This window comes from Delphinapterus leucas, chromosome 5 (genome assembly GCF_059928025.1).
Source record: "Delphinapterus leucas isolate spDelLeu-1000000601 "Yukka" chromosome 5, BTC_Dleu_Yukka2, whole genome shotgun sequence".
NCBI classification, from domain to species: domain Eukaryota; kingdom Metazoa; phylum Chordata; class Mammalia; order Artiodactyla; family Monodontidae; genus Delphinapterus; species Delphinapterus leucas.
Window position 1 is genome coordinate 76,302,516 of NC_143133.1, and position 17,807 is coordinate 76,320,322.

The following is a 17,807-nucleotide window of genomic DNA, read 5'->3' on the forward strand; positions in this document are numbered from 1 at the left end:
CTAGTGGCCTGGAGCCATTACTGACAAAAATAATTGACAGGGTGATTATATGTGTAAGATCCCTGGTTTGAATTAATGTGCTCCCTTGCCCACCTCTATCAAATTTTCAAATTACCTTGAAGCAAAGCTTTGCTCGTAGTAGGTACTGCAGGACTATTTACTGCAAGCTGGGAGGAAGGAATGTATGAACTTACTGTGGGATGGAAAACAGATGTCAGTACTTTGGAAATATAATAAAACAGCTTTTTAGGTACCAGGAAGGAGTGTATTTGCAAATCAGGAAACACTCAACCCCAGGAAGCAGATGCTAGTGTGCTTTTCGTCAAAACTCTGGGGTAACATTTTTACTTTGGTGACTATCAAAATTTTTAATCTATCCAAGGAATTTATTTCCAAAATGACATTCTTAGTGACTGCTTCCATTCACAACAAGCTGGGTTTTGCGATAATTGCCTTTGATGTTTGTTCTGTGGCCTTCCTCCTTCTCCTAACCCCTGCCACTGCCAATTACTCTGGGAGGCTGCCCACAACAATGGAGACTATTGCCTCAGTAAAGGCGGTATCCATGGTGCCAGAGGCTGCAGGCGCTGCTGAAGGCTATACTGAGAGCAAAGGGAACTTCCAGGGGTTTGCTTATATAATGTTCCTTTCTAAAATGTATGACCATCGTCACATGGCTTGGGGCAGCATTTTCATCTCAGATCTCCACTGGATTCACAAGCTGCCTCTGCTGTGGGCAAAGTGATTCTTAACATTGCAAGGCTGTAGCTGGGGAATTCCAAGGGCAGGTAGAGAAAAGAGGAGATCCTTGCTAGGGTGATAACAGTGCCCTAGGGGCTGTCTTCCATAAACCATTTCTGCCTTCTACACCCAGCAATATTTCTTGAAGGATTAAGACATTTTAGACAGTGCCAGAGAAAGGAACTAACATTTATTGGTTCATGATTACGGGGCACAAGTTGTACAAATCCATCTTAATCCTAGAACATTTAAGAGTCCCAATTTATAGATGAGAAGAAAATGAAGCTCTCTTGGGATCTAAACTCAGATCTCTAGACTCTAAAATCATGTTCTTTCTACTACAAGGAGCTTTGAGAGAATGGGGAAATGGCATTCAAGATTACTGGCTTGTTTGGGGCAGTATGCTCAGTAAATGATACCAGGACAGTGGCATTCACAGGGGTGGGCATAAAATAGTCTAATCCAATATATTACTTTAGTTACACTGGAACAAAACGATCACTTTTAATACATCCTCATTTGAGGGAAATAACTGAAATTTTAAGACTATGGAAAGTACCTAATTATAAAATTTTTAACAGTTTAATAGGTGTCCTGACCCCCAGCCCATCACACCTCAACAATCAGTCAAGGACCAGGGGCTTCTTGTTCAGATCCTAACTCTCCAGGTTTCCACTCTTGGCCATTTCCTGTAAGATAAAGGAAGATGCCAGCCATACTGGATAAAGCTGTACTTTGGGCTCCCAATGCCTTCCATAATTAATCACATTTCAAATAGGTCCAAGTAGTATATGCTATGCTCATCATCATGAACTTATTAATATCTTTTTGCGCCCACTCCTAACTATTTAAAACTGACAAACTGTTTCCGATAAATGATATAAAATGTACATGCAAACCTGATGAATAGAGTTGTAGGTAGATGTTGTTACAAAAAATTCCTTGAAACCAAGAAGTTCACAGAAAGGGCATTTAAAAATTATCAAATTCTTATGTGGAACAATACAAGAACAAATTGTCATAGAGAATGCTAAGTTGTCTACAAGCAGTGGAACATGAGTTCTTTAGAAATAGGAAAAGAAGATTTTAAAAAGTGGCTACTATTGATTCTGGAAGGAAAAAAAGAAAATATGGCAAAAGAAACCATTTGACCTCTTCTATCTGACACGTGTTCTTGGAGATGACTTTGTCCCAGGGCTGAGTCTAAAAATAAAGAATGTGTCCTTTCCATTGTCATTATTTAAGTCCTACTTATGAGTATGAAAGGCCAGCTCTCTGAAAAAGTTGAATACTTAAAAAACAGTTTAAATACTCAACCGTAGCAAGTCACTTTAATGAGTATACAAAATGTCACAAATTCTATTTTGAACTTGTACATCTGATTTTGGAAAACATTTCCATGGTAGATTTAGTTTTAATTTGTCCTACTTCAGTGCAAAAATTCTTGGATCCCTGAAGTCTTCCCAAGTTCCTTTTACCTCTTTTGTAACAGTGACTCTTAAATTTTAATATGCATGGACAGCTTGTCAAAATGCAATTTCCGATTAGTAGATTTGGGTGGGGCCTCAGATTCTGCAGTTTTACTAAGCTCTCAGGTGATGACAGTGCTGCTGATTGATGGACTTACACTCTGTGAAGCAAGACTTTAGATTACAGAATTCTTAAAACTCAGTGGAATGAGATCTCAAAAGCAGGGACTAAATGGATTAATAGAGGAAAACTTTTTATAAGGGGACATTTAAGAATGAAAAGCATATGAATAAAAACTATCTTAAACCAGGACTTGAGGGCTTTACTGTGGAGAAGCACTGACAGGTTTAAAACAAGGAGGAAGTTGGTCAGATTGGTTTACTATCACTCCTTTCTTGCTAAGAACAACACACAAGGCACCACTGGCGGAAGTGCCTAGATATCTACAACAATTCCCTAGCCAAGTCTTTTTTTCTTTTTTTTTTGGCCATGAGGCATAGGGGATCTTAGTTCTCAAACCGGCGCCCCTGAAGTGGAGGCGCAGAGTCTTAACCCCCGGACCACCAGGGCCCTAGCCAAGTCTTTGTCTCTGTCTCGACCTCCCTCTCTCCCTCATGGCAGTTAAGTGCAAGCTGAGAAATTTCAAGCATAGATGACAGACACAGTCTTTTTTTTTTTTGGCTGTGTTAGGTCTTGTTGCGGCACACAGGCTCTTCGCTGTGGCATGGGGACTTCTCTCTAGTTGTGGTGTGTGGGTTTTCTCACTCTAGTTGTGGTGTGCGGGCTCCAGAGCGTGTGGGCTCTGTAGTTTGCGGCACGCGGGCTCTCTAGTTGTGGCGGGCAAGCTCAGTAGTTGTGGCATGCGGGCTTAGTTGCCCTGCGGCATGTGGGATCTTAGTTCCCTGACCAGGGATCAAACCCACATCCCCTGCACTGGAAGACAGATTTTCTACCACTGGACCACCAGGGAAGTCCCACAAACACAGTCTTTATTTGAGATATTATCTCTACAGCCGACTTATGAAGCAGGTGCTACTAACTATCCCTATTTTACAGAGGAAGAAACTGAGATTCAGAGTTGTAGTAATTGCCAAGGTCATTGAGCTAGTTAATGAGACAGCTGGGATTTGAGCCCAGGCAGTCAGAGTCTAGAACCCACATTCCACTTCAGTAGAAGCTTCCTCAAGTATTGCTCTCAAGAATTCTATAACGTAGCACAGTGTGGTGTGTACCAGGCATCTAATCTTGTTGGATTTCACTTTGGTGCGATCATCAGGATCCTGCTAGGAACGTAATTATTGTTTGTAGAGTCTAAATCTCTTCCAGAAGTCTCAGGTACATCTGTAGTATAAGTTTTCTACTTGTACTGTCTCCACATCTTTTTTAAAAAAAAATAAATTTATTTATTTTATTTATTTATTTTTAGCTGCATTGGGTCTTTGTTGCTGTGCGCGCGCTTTCTCTAGTTGTGGTGAGCAGGGGCTACTCTTCGTTGCAGTGCGTGGGCTCTAGGTGCGTGGGCTGCAGTAGTTGTGGCATGTAGGCTCAGTAGTTGTGGCTCGTGGGCTCTAGAGCACAGGCTCAGTAGTTGTGGCGCACAGGTTTAGTTGCTCTGCGGCATATGGGATCTTCCTGGACCAGGGCTCGAACCTCTGTCCCCTGCATCGGCAGGTGGATTCTTAACCACTGTGCCACCAGGGAAGCCCTTTCTCCACATCTTCAGCTTCCATTTACCCTTCAACCCATTCACATCCAGCCGGGCATCTGTCCTCATCACTCCACACTAAGTGACCTTTTTAAAGTCCTGGCTGTCTTCCTTGTTGCCATATCTAATATATGTGTTCTACTCCTTATCTGACACAGCCTCTCAGCAGCATTTGACCCAGCCCTCTGGTTTTTCTAACACTATACTGTTTTATTCTCTGGTGTGTCTGTTCCCTCTCCAGTCTCCTTTGCTACCGCTTCATCCTCTGTGGGTCTCTAAATGTTGTAGTTCCAATTTGGTATTGTATCATGTTAACAATTCTGTATCAGTCTTTATTTCTTCTCTCATTCTTTTCCCCACTCCTTCATCCCTCTCTGTTTATACTCATGACTGTAAATACCTTCTTAATGATGTAAATGACTCTCAAACTTACATTGTCAGCCCAGGCCTCTTCCCTGAACTCTAAGTTTAGAACTTCCTTGACGTCTCCACCGGCATATTTTATGGGCATCTTAAACCTCTCATGTTCAAAACTAAATTTGCTTGTAAGGTATAAGCAGGAAAACTAAGCCCTGTAACCTGTGGAGACTGGGCAGATCTTTTGCCAAAGAAAAGGTCTTTTCCCATACAACGCTGAACACAAAGAGGATATTTATTAGTTACTTGTCCAAAGTTAAAATATGGCTCTCAGAGAAATGTGTGTGTGTGTGTGTGTGTGTGTGTGTGTGTGTGTGAAAGATTTGTTTAACTTATCAGTAAGGGAACAGACAGATGGTAAAGCTCACCATTTGAAAACAGAGACTTACAAAGTCTGCCAGGAAAGACATGCTAAAAAAAATTTGCTAGATGAGAGACACAACTAGTTAATGTCCTATAGGGCAATAAAACTATAGCCTTTGGGGATATCTTTTCTGATGGAGAGAAATCGTTTTCCTCTCTATCAGACAAAAATCTACAAGTTAACATTAACTTCACAAAGTCTGTGCCTGATTAACAGTAAATAGCATAGCAAAAGTGGTCGTTTCCCTAGAGATTTAAATCATCCTTGAGCAGACCTGTTAAGATAGAACTCAAACATGACATTGAAAAGGTACACATGCTTCTTTTTGCCTTATTTCCATGTTTTGGATGATTTTTTTAAAGACGTATCAGAATCTTTACACACTATTTCTTAAGCACACAGTTTACAATGGACAGAGCTGGAATTTTGATTCTAAAGCTTATATTCCTTCCACCATATTCCTTTGACACATACCTTTTATTTAGATGCTATAAATATTTTCAGGTTCTAGGGCTGACAACTGAATATCCATCACCAGAACCAAGTGCTCTCAGAAAGCTGAGCATTGTTTATGGATTTTTTTCAAGCCTACTGTCTTGGGTCCCATTGAGTTTTCTGTTCCCAGAGACCTAGTAAGTATTTCAGGTTTATATCATTCATTTCCAAGGTTACCCAATGTTTCATTTTTTGATATTTATTTCTATGTACATATCTAGTCTTCTCAAGGAGACTGTAAGCCTCTCAGAAGGAATTTTTCCTTCTAAATACATTGCTGTAATTACAGCTCCTTGGATATGCTCTACAACATTCAGTAAGGATTAGCTATAATGAACCCATATATACATGAAAATGAACGCTAAAGAAGTTGAGTTAAAGGAGACATATTGTAAAGTAAAATAATATGAAAAACATAATGGACAGAAGGAATCTGAATTTAAACTAGAAGAGAGAATGGATTTGTACTGATATACTAAGAAAGATTTGGAATGATATACTAAGAAGGCCATACTTAGCCCTGAGGAGAATTCCTAAGAGTAGGAATTTCCAATGATACCTCCTGGAGGAATGTTGTTTCATGAGCAATAATTTATTCATTTAGCAATTTATATTGAGTGTCTGCTATGTATTAGCCACTGGGATACAGCTGTGAGTAAGTCAGACATGGCCCAACTTCATGGAGATTATAGTGTACTGGGAAAAACTAGTACTAATTTTTCAAAGAGAATTAAATTACTATTAAGAAATTATTCTTAAATAAAAAGTTTCCTTAAAAAAATAACATCCGACAATGTACCTGACCAGTACTCCTCAAACTGTGAAGGTCATCAAAAATAAAGAAAGTCTGGGACTTCCCTGGTGGTCCAGTGGTTAAGACTCCGTGCTTCCAATGCAGGGGGGCTGGATTCGATCCCTGGTCAGGGAACTAGATCCCACATGCTGCAACTAAGAGCCCACATGCCACAACTAAGACCCAGTGCAGCCAAATAAATAAATAAATAAATATTAAAAACACACACACACACACACACACACACACACACAAGGGAAGTCTGAGAAACTGTCATAGCCTATGGAGACATGACAATGAATAAACATAATATGGTATCCTGGATGGGATTCTGGAACAGAAAAAGGACATTAGGTAAAAACGAAGGAAATCTGAATAACTGTGGACTTTACTTAATACTAATAACGTGTTGAAAGAAATGAACACATACTGGTTCATTAACTATAACAAACGTGCCGTTTTAAAAGTAAGATAATAGGGTAAACTATGTTGGGAATGAAAGTGTATGGGAATTCTGTACTATCTGCTGTATTCTTCCATAACTCTAAAACTATTCTAAAAAAATAGTCTAGAAATTTTCAAAATGCTTTTTCTATAGATAAAAAGAAAAATTATTTATGATAAACACTAAGAAGGCAAAAAACTGGTGTTTGTTGTTAAGAGTCTCTAAAATTGGCAAGAAAAGGCTTCCTGGGAAATCACATAAAAGCTGAAACTTGAAGTTTGAAAAGGAGTTGGACAAGAAAAGAGAACATTAAGATCCTTCTAGGCAGGGAATTCTAAGACTGAGAAAGTTAAAGCAAGTGAGTGTGACCCCAGCAAGAGCCCTGGGCAAAGATGATAAGATGAGGCTGTGACTGCCCCAGATAGGCCTTGGATACCAGGTTAAGAATTTTTTAATTTATCCCCAAATGAAAGAACCATTTACTCATGAACCAGTATTATCAGCATGCCTATGTGAAGCTCTGCTAAGCACTGGCCCTATAGCAGTGAACAAAACAATAAAACCCCTGCCCTAGGAAGCTCCTTGCTTGGTCAGGCCATTCAAGATGGCTGTTCTCTTGCTCTCTGTACATACCCTACTCACATGACTGACCTTCCTACCTACTTGCCCCAGGCCCAAACTAGTGATTGGGTGAGGGGCGGGCCCCTCTGCTAGTTTCCCTGGTAGTCCATGAACCAACATGATGTCAATTCCCCCTGTAACTGGCAATCTTCCCCTCCCGCCAGGAGAAAAGACTGCTCCCACATCCCTCCCGCTGTCTGCAGCAAACAGTGGGGTGTCGCTTCAGGACATTGCTTCAGACATGTTAAATTCACCCCCATCCATTAAACCATTGATGTCTCTGTTGCTGACTCCAGGCTTTTTCTTAACATCTTGAAGCTGGGCAAGTATAGGCTTTGTAGGCCGGCTGGGTGCAGCCCAACACCCCCAAAATCGGTGGCGGGTGCTGGAGAGATTGAGCACTGAAGGGCCTTTGGTTTTACTATGAGATGAAGGCTTTTGAGCCAAGGAATGACTTAAACTTCATGCGTTATTTATAAAACCTCAGTCAGGCTGCTACTTTTCCCTATAATCCATTCCCTCGCATTAGCCAAAGTGACCTTTTGCAAACAGACCTGGTCATTCTCCTCCCCTGTTGTTTCTCCTTCAGAGAGGCAAGAATCCAACCTCCTAAAATACTTAAAGAAACTAAACTCTAAAAAAATTTCAGCAAAATATGTCAATCTGAAAAGAAAATCTGATTATTTTCTAACAGGTTTTTACAGTATTTAATACTATTCTATAGTATTTAAAGCAGGGGTCCGGGGTAGAGTTCCTCTCCAGACTAAACCAATTCCAGAGGAATGTTGGAGGTCACTCTGAAGTGATCTGCATATGCAAACCAATGTCCTTTAGTTTATCTATTCTATCAAAACCTTGTCTTCAGTTAAAGACCTCACTCCTGTAAATGGGAAAATAATTTTCTTTGTATTCCTGAAACTGCATGTCACAAATGCACCAAGTAAACATGTATGTGAAACATCCTCTTTATTTCTTCTATACTGACTTTATCTATCCTCCTACAACTCTACTTTGGGGAGATTCCTCCAAGAAATTCAATTTGATCTTTTTATATATAACTGGATTTGGTGGGTTTTAGGTCTGAGCACACTTTACTGGAATATTTCTAGGAGACACACTCAGTAAAAACGATGAATAAATGAATTTCATTTGTGCAACATAAAGAAAATTTCAGTATACAAATATTTAATTTTGTTTTTGGAATGCTTTAAAATTTTAATACATGGGATTCTGGGAATTTATTAAAAAGAACTGGACAAATCTACATATAATGACAGGTTCAAGATATATTATTAAAGGAAAAAAGTTCAGGACAGTATGTAATAATTTTAGCTTGAATATGTATTTTATATGTATGTCATATATGGTTAGAAAAAAGCCTTAACCATGTAACTATTGACACTACTTATTCTTGAGTACGAGTGATATATAAAATTTTAGTTTTCAAATCGTACACTTCTGGAATGTTTGATATTTTTTACAAGTTTGTTTCTAATTAGTTGTGAATCACAAAAAATTCCAGAATCTAATACTTATAAAGTATATAATACTTCAGTGTTTAAATTCATATTTATAGAAACTAACAAAATAGAACTAAATTATGACTATTGTAAAATAATGATAGTCAATGATTGGACTAAAACTTCTCTCTAGGTGTAAATGACCCATTTTATTTGGACTTCCAGATTAAGATGATCTATACTTGCTGACAAATTATCAGTGATTATTCTAAAAAACAAAAAAAGTTATGCTTCAGTTTTGCAGCTATATTAAGGAAAAGTCTACCTCCTTATTATAATTCCCACTTCCGTCTTTAAAAAAAAAAAGGAGGGGGCTTACCCAGTTCCTGCTGATTTACTAACCAGCCCATCTTGGTACTGACCAATAGTTGCTCTGCTCACTGTGAATGGGAAAAGATGGATGGTACCTGACCACAGGCTAAGTTAGTTTGGCAGAATATCAAGCAGGAATGTCAGTAACTGAATATTCCTGAAAGATCACTGAAAGAGTTCCCCTCCCTCAGTGAACCACTTACCACATATAAGAATAAGACTATTGGAGCCTTGTTGGATGGATTTCCTCCACAAAGTTGTTACCCGAAAACTGGGTTTGCTTCTTGGTGGGTGTTAGGGCAAAAGATACAACCAAGCCAAAGATTGGAAGAAGTAATGATTTGTGAAATAAAAGTCATATTTTTATGTCAAGACAAGAGAAGTTTAAACAAAAAATCTTCTCAGCCCTTTGGACTCCTCTCTCCCCACACTGTGCATTGTATATCCGCATTATGCATCACCAACCTTCCCCTGGGAGGGGGAGGAATACCTGCTCAACATTAAAGAGGAACTTCTAGCATCAGCAAGACAACTCCTTAAAAGATAGCATTACTTCTTGATCTTGTAAGAGGTCACATGACCTAGCACAATGACTCATTTGATGTCCAGCCCTCTGTCTCAAAAAAGCTTTGACTTCTAAAGGGTGGAACAGTTCTCAGAGCTTTCTGACGTGCTCTTCCTGGGTTATAATCCTCAAATTTGGCTCGAATAATATTTTCCATTTCTTTCTTAGATCGACTGATTAATTTTTCATCAACAGATTTATTACTTGCAGCAAGTAAGGAGAACACCAGAGATCTTTCCCAAAGCAGTGTCTCTCCAAACAGCAAAATGTGGAATTTTTAAGCTAAGGGTACATGCATATTTATGAAGGGGCTTGGGTGGTATATGCATATTCATGAAGGGGCTTGAGCAAGGGAGAATTCAGGCTAGAACTGGTGCAAAAGTCGACAGAGTCCAAGCTTTAGTTGATGGAAGTCAGAAAAGGTCAACATCATCATTCAGTCCTCCACCTGAGTGGGGCCCTCAGTTCCTGCACAACTCAGAATATCAGATTGTGATGTATACCCCTTGAGGGGGAACTAGGACTCTGTTTTATTGCTGAACTATTGTTTCCCGACTGCTTTTCTTTTGTTCCTCCATTCCCTCACTTCCCTTAAGATCATTAATTATTGAGACCCATTCAAGGGCAATCATTGTGGCCAGGCTTAGATCACAAAATGGCTTAGGCCAAAAATGGCTTCTCTTATGTCAAGAAAGCCATGCCTGGTTCTCTTTCTCTGGGGACCCCCTACCCTACCTGCTTACAAAGTCAGTGTCTCCTCCAGTAAACCTGTCCTGGCCCAGACTGGGTTAGGTGCATGGATTGGCTGCCATGCATAATTAAATAAATAGTGTTTAGGGCCATGACATCCAAGTACCAGGTACTAACAGAGCACATAGAGGCTTAGCAGGACTTGATGTAGTTCAGGCGGAGGCTTCCTGGAAGATGTGACATTTAAGCAGATTCCTGAAATGAGAACAAGCTGCCCAAGCAGAGTGGGTCTGTGTTGCAATGGGGGTAAGTACTGAGGCCCAGAAGAACCATTTAGGTACTTGGAACAGCACGTGGAGATAGTCTGAGACTGGAAATGGCCAATGTGGTGGAGCTGGTGAAAGAAGAGGTAGCAGCCCAGGTCAGGCAGCTTCTTATTGGACTTGTTAAGCAGTTCAAACATTGCCCTAAAAGAAATGTGAAGGCACTGAGGGGATTTTATCCCAGGAATGATGTGATCAGATGATCTGATTTGCATTTTTAAAAGTTGACTTTTTAAGGCCTCTAGATGAAGAATGGAATGTTAGAGGAGCAGGAATGGGCAAAGGGACATTAATTAAGGCAAGAGATAATGGTGGCTTAATGCTTGTAGATAGAGTGAATGACAGAACTTTTGAATAAAAGTATAGGATATAAGGTCTGAAAAGTCCCCACAAATCCCTGCCAGGTTCCAGGTTTTATGTCTCAGTTAACAAGGCACCATGAATTATCCAATGCTACATAGCTTATTCATAGTAGAGATAGACTACAAACCAATTCATAGTAGAGATAGACTACAAACCAATTGCATTTTCCTCTTGCTACCTTTTTTTATGGACCTCCTCATATGACTCAGCAAGTTTTTGAATTTTAAAAAATACAGTGCTTTACTAAATGATGGATATATGAACTTCATTACACCAGTCTCTCTACTTTATGTTTGAAAATGCTATAATAAACAGTTCTATATAAAGCAGTGCTTTAAAACTGTTGGGGCATAGGTACAAATTCAAGGCCTTTGAGTCAGTTTAGCAATGGAAACAACTCCAGAGTTTCCTGGGGCTCCCATACTCACATGGTACCCTCTGGGCCCCAGACTGGTAGACTCAGCTGGGTAGTATTTGGACTGATTGCCATAGTCATAGATAATGCCAGATTGATGGACTCCATGGCACTTCCCTGGGGCAAGACATGGAACCTCTCTTTGAATCTTCTGTAAAATGGGAGTCCATACTATCAAATGACAAAGATAATACAATTTAGTAACGCGTTCAATGAACTGTATTGAAGGGAAAACCATCCATGAATTGGGGATGCTGCTCACAGAGAGTGGATCCCTCTTTCTGAGGGATTTTAGGCCAGATTGAGTTTTATAGCACTTAGAAGAGGCAACAGGAAACAGGGCGTGATTTCCTTATAAGCCTAGTAGGTCCTATTTTCCAGGGCAAGGTGAGCTAGCTAAAGCTCAGCTAGAGGACTGTGATCTCTGTGTGTTAGGTTTCCTTGAGAGTGCGGCGTTTCCTGGAAGTGCAGGCTGACTCAGGTTTAGATTTGTGACCTGGGCCGGGCTGCTGGGGCGGCCTCCATTTTCTGGGTCTCCATACATGAATTATCTTTATCCATACTTTCTATACAGGGGATATTGTGAGAACAAAGTGAGTCTGTGTTGGTCCCACATTCCCTAATCACTGAACGTCATTTCTTCTTAACTGTTCCTTGACGTTGAGTAATCAGTGTCACCACAGCTGTCTGCATAAACCACCAAGAGTGACCACATAGTTGTCTCTCTTTGAGTTATATTACATGTTAAAAATAAACTTGAAGAAGTGTCGGGTTTGTTTTAAGCTGGGGCCTGTTACTCATTTAATAGCTTCCGAATATAGAAAGCAAAGATAACAGTTTATATTCACTAAAACAATTATATGGAAGGTGAGTGAGTGGTGAGGTAATTCGATTGACTTTCAGTCTGAAACCTCTGGATCTTGGAGGGTGGTGGTTGACAGTTAAAGGAATTAGCTTTAGCTATTAATTTCTTTTCCAAAGTGGCTGGTGTGGCAGGTGTTCCTTAGGATTGTGATCAAGGAACTCTTCAAATAGCACCCTCTATTTTTTTTTTAATTTAAAAAAATTTGTTTGTTTATTTTTGGCTGCATTGGGTCTTCGTTGCTGCTCATGGGTTTTCTCTAGTTGCGGTGAGCAGGGGCCACCCCTCGTTGCAGTGCGTGGACTTCTCACCGCGGTGGCCTCTCTTGTTGTGGAGCATGGACTCTAGGCACGCGGGCTCAGTAGCTGTGGCTCGCAGACTCCAGAGCACAGGCTCAACAGTTGTGGCACAAGGGCCCAGTTGCTCCGCGGCATGTGAGATCCTCCCGGACCAGGGCCTGAACCCATGTCCCCTGCATTGGCAGGCGGATTCCTAACCACTGCATCACCAGGGAAGCCCCAGCACCCTCTATTTTATCTTCTACCCGGTCTTTCTGCACCATGTAGATTCCTTGGTACCCAGAAAACATTCAATTAGTCATCTCCTTATTTGCATTGGTGAGGGAAGATTCAAAAGAGTAAACCTGACACATTGTAAGTACTGAATGATTGTTGAATGAATGAAACAATTTATAAGCAAATTTGAGGCCTATAACTTAAATATAACATTATAAGCTGCATAATATAGAAATGCATATTGTAGAAAGTGAAAGTACCCTCCCATAAGCCCATTCCACAAAATAAACCTGGTTAATATTTTAACCACTAGTTTTATTGAAAACACTGGACTGAATATACTTGTATATCTATATACACTAGAAGATTTTGTTGGGTCAGAAGCCTTGTGTGTTTATGTGTGTGTGTGTGTGTGTTTATTTTGGCCGTGCCAAGTTATTCTCCAAAAAAGTTGTAACATTTTTCACTCCCCCAAAATACTCTTATAAGACGTTCCAAGATTATTTTATTTTACTTTAAAAATTCTTATTTTCTATATTATAAAAGTACACATCCTTTTGAGAAAAATTAGAACAATTTGGGAACATACAAATTAGAAAATCATAGTATTTCCTACCCTCCATCAAATTTTGGGGGTCATTTTAGAATTAGACGATGATATGGTCAATATTATTAACCTCTCAAAATCAATTTTAGTTTATTATTTTTTTCTTTTTCCCCCCAGCATATGTAAACAACCTATGTCACTCCTAAGAAATTCTGGGAGAGACCTGCCTAGGCCTCCGAGACCCCAGGCACTCTTGCTTTTCAAGGCCCTACCTTACATCCTACCAATCAACTTCAAATGCAGCCACATCAAATATTATACATATATATATACCCATACAAAATGGTAATAATTTAATATTTTTCTCTTAAAAATACTTGGGTGTAAGTAACTGATTTAATTTATCAGTTATGATTTCTCAATAACTGTTCTGCATACTCAGGATTTCTTGAGAAGTGAGAAAATATAGTGTGTAAGTTTTAAAAAATATATAATGACATTTAGTAAATGCTAAATTTATGAATTAAGTTGACATAATGTATTTGTAATCTTTCATTAAACCTTTGTCAACTTGTCTTACAATTCCTTTTTCAAAGCTTAGAGCATAGACCTTGTAGAGGTGGCTGATCTAGCTTAGAAAGAATCATACCAGAGCAGAAGGACAGGATTTATACTTTCTACACAAAACTATCTGGCCCAGCAATTCTTCAGAAAAATACTGTGGAGCTTAGTCTGAATGAGGGAATTTTCTGGGGGATACTATTGATTGTTTGGTGGCAGACAGTGCAAGAGATGTAACAGGAAAATGACTTGGCTTTTTGCAGGCTTCCAATCAGCCTACAACCCATGGCTATATCATGGTGCAGAGAGGGACAAAGAAGCGGAGTTTTCTGTACCAAGATTGATCTTCAGAAAAGTCAAGGCAACAAAGCAGTGTAACACCTAAGGCCAGTGGGCCTCAACCAGAACAACTAGTGCCCCAGGTAAGTTGCCAGATTTATCAAATAAAATTATGGGATACAACATAGAAATATTACATGTGACAACCTTACAAAAATTATTTGCTATTTATATGAAATTCAAATTTAACTGGGTTGCTATGTAAGGCAACCATGTCACTAGGAGACATTTCCAATGTCTGGAGTCACAACTGGGCAGGAAGGTGTGCTACTAGCACCCAGAATGTAGAGCCCAGAATGCTGGTAACATCCTAGACTGCAAGGACAGTGACCCTAAATGAAGAATTATCCAGCCCAAGATGTCAGTGCTGAAGTTGAGAAACTCTGACCTAGGCTAACTGATACATAAGGCATTTGCTGGATTGGCCATATATTTACATTTCAGTTTTTGAAAGAGTAATTCTTGTTATAATAAAAAATTCAAATAGCAAGAAAATTATTATTTGAAAGCAGAAATCTCCTGTCATCCTACTTCCCAAATCACCACAAATAGTTTGAAACGTTATTCCAGATATTTTTTCAGACCAATGTATACTCTTTTTATTTTTTTATTTTTTATTTTTTGGCCGCACCGTGCAGCTTGCAGGATCCTAGTTCCCTGACTAGAGATTGAACCCAGGCCCATGGCAGTGAAAGTGCAGAGTCCTAACCACTGGACTGCCAGGGAATTCCCATATACTCTTTTTAAAAAATTAAAAACTGGTTCATACTATATGATCTGTTCTGAAATCTGCTTTTTAAAAATTGTACAGTGTGACTTAGATATCTTTTTATACCAATATACAGTACTATTTAAGCCATATTTATCTATATGAAACATTTATTTTTAAAAAAATTTTTATTGGAGTATAGTTGATTTACAGTGTTGTGCTACTTTCTGCTGTACAGCAAAATGAATCAGTTGTACATATACATATATCCATTCTTTTTTAAATTCGTTTACCGTATAGGTTATTACAGAGTATTGAGTGGAGTTCCCTGTGCTGTATAGTGGGTCCTTATTAGTTATTTTATATATAGTGGTGTGTATATGTCAATCCCAATCTCCCAATTTATCCCTCCCCCCATTTTTTCCCTTTTAGAAACTATATGTCTATGATTACATCCAAAACCAACTCCTACTGATGAACATTTGGACTGTTTCCAGTTTTTTGCGATTGCAAATAGTGCCACAATAACCATCTCTCTCTCTCTCTGTGTATGTGTGTGTGTGTGTGTGTGTGTGTGTGTATATATATATATATATATATACACATACACACATATATATGTATATATATTTTTTCCCCCAACTATTTCTGTAGAGTAAATTCTTAGAAATGGAGTTGCTAGGACAAAGTGTATGCACAATGAAGTCTTCAAGAGTCTACCCTCCCAAGCCGAATTACCCTCCCAAGAGTTTACATGGCAACTTAACCATGTATGAGCCTGCTTAGAGATTTCTTTATGAGGGTTACTAATTTATTTACTTTACATTTTTACCCCACTGGAACTGAAAAAGCAATGTAAACACCAGCAAATAAATATGTTATTTATTTTAAATTTATTTATTTATTTATTTTTGGCTGCACTGGGTCTTCATTGCTGTGCGTGGGCTTTCTCTAGTTGCAGCAAGCAGGTCCTACTCTTCGTTAACGTGCATGGGCTTCTTGCAGTGGCTTCTTTTGTTGCGGACCACGGGCTCTAGGCGTGCGGGCTTCAGTATTTGAGGCACGTGGGCTCAGTAGTTGCGGCACGTTGGCTCAGTAGTTGTGGCATGCAGGCTCCAGAGCGCGGGCTCAGTAGCTGTGGTGCACGGGCTTAGTTGCTCCACAGCATGTGGGATACTCTCGGACCAGGGATCGAACCTGTGTCCCCTGTATCCGCAGGCGTATTCTTAACCACTGGAACACCAGGGAAGTGGACTTACCAAAATTACTTATCAAAATTAACAAGTTGCTCATTAATACTTGTTTCAAGACCCTCACCTTGCTATGCTCACCAATGCTACACTATTATATTATAAACTCTGCCCATTCCCGACCAGTTCCCTGCCTTACCAGAGCAGCTTAAAGTCATCTGACCTGGGCCTGAAACCCTATAAACATCCTCCTCTTATTATTAAGAGTCTGTCAAGGTGCTGTTCCTTCTTTCTGCAGTATTAAACTTAGCTTTGCTTAGTCAACAAGTTTTTTGGTGGTTTTATGGGAGGTTAATGATTGACAGCAATAATCTACATCACAGGATTGTCATGAGCAGTGAGTGAAATCAAGTCCTGAAAGCATCTCTAAACAGTAATGTACTTTCCAATGCACAGAAGACAGTGCCTAAGATGGTGCCCAATTATCACTTCCCTCCTCTTCCTCTTTCTTGAACTGTCCAGGCCTAATGTGGCCTGAGAAACTTAGAAGAGAATGGCAAAGAACTGACATTTACTGAGCACTTGACACAACACTGTGCCAGGCACTCTGGTGGGAGTTCTCCATTTATGACCTCACTTTGTTCTCACATTAGACTTGGCAAGATGGTGTTATTATTCTGATTTTCCAGACTAAGAGATGGAGACTGAGAGAGGTTAAAGGATTTGCCTGAGGTCTAAGTAGCAAAGCCAGGATTCCATCCAGGTCTCTCTGATTCAGCTTGTACTTTCCCTCCTATTACTACTTTACTTCCCAGGCTTGTAGAGTTTTCATTGCAATTGTGGAAGGTCAGCCTGAGATTTCAGGGCAGGAGGCCACTCAGCTCCTTATATAAGAACCCCAAAGGAGAACATCACATTCTAGGGCAGCACTGATGAAATTGAAATATAATGCAAGCCACATATGTAATTGAAAATTTTCTAGCAGTCATAACTGAAAATAGTGAAAAGAAACAAGTGAAATTAATTCTTTAAATTTTTCAATTTAAAGTAATTATAGATTCACAGAAGTTGCAAAAATAGTACAGAGGGATTTGATGTCCTCCTTCGTCCACTTTCCTCCAGTTATAACATCTTATATGATTATGGTATAATATCAAAACAGGAAAATTGATATAGGTACAATCCACAGACCCTATTCGGATTTATCACATTTACATGCATATAGAGCTATTCCATCACCACAACAATCTCCTTTGTGGTGTCCCTGTATAATCAATCACAAGCCACCACCCCATCCCCCCAACCCCACAAACACACCCCCCTCTCCATTCTTAATACCTGGTCACATCTAATCTCTTCTCCATATCTATAATTCTGTCAGTTTGAGACCATTACATAGATGGTATCATGCACTGTATTAGTTTCCTAGGGCTGCTGTAACAAATTGCCACAAACTGGGGCTTTAAAAAGAGAAATTTATTCTCTCACAGTTCTGGAGGCTGGAAGTCCAAAATCAAGGTCAGCAGAGCCATGCTGCCTCTGAATGGCCTCTAGGGTAGGATCCATTCCATGCCTTTTCTAAATTCTGGTGGTTGCCAGCTTCCTTGGCTTGTGGCCACGTCACTCCAATCTCTGCTTCAGTCTTCACACTGCCTTCTCTGTTTTCTTCTCTGTGTATCTCTTATAAGGACACCTGTCTTTGGATTTAGGACACACCCAGATAATCTGGGATGATCTCCTTATTTCAAGATCCTTCATTTAAGTACATGTGCAAAGGTTTTATGACAGCACTATGCTAGGCATGTGTAGCTGGAGCCCAGTGAGTGAGAGTGAAAAAAAGGAAAG

At 39.6% G+C, this 17,807-nt stretch overlaps 1 protein-coding gene across 4 annotated transcripts in view; it reads left to right on the top strand.

Moving 5' to 3' along the window:
• Window positions 1–17,807, top strand: part of LOC111169240 (RE1-silencing transcription factor) — a 199,769-nt gene that overhangs the window by 144,370 nt on the left and 37,592 nt on the right. For all 4 annotated transcript variants that reach the window (XM_089911979.1, XM_089911978.1, XM_089911981.1 and 1 more), the window contains one exon: window positions 13,988–14,146. The gene's annotated coding sequence lies outside the window, so the exon portion shown is untranslated. The remainder of the gene's footprint in view (window positions 1–13,987; window positions 14,147–17,807) is intronic.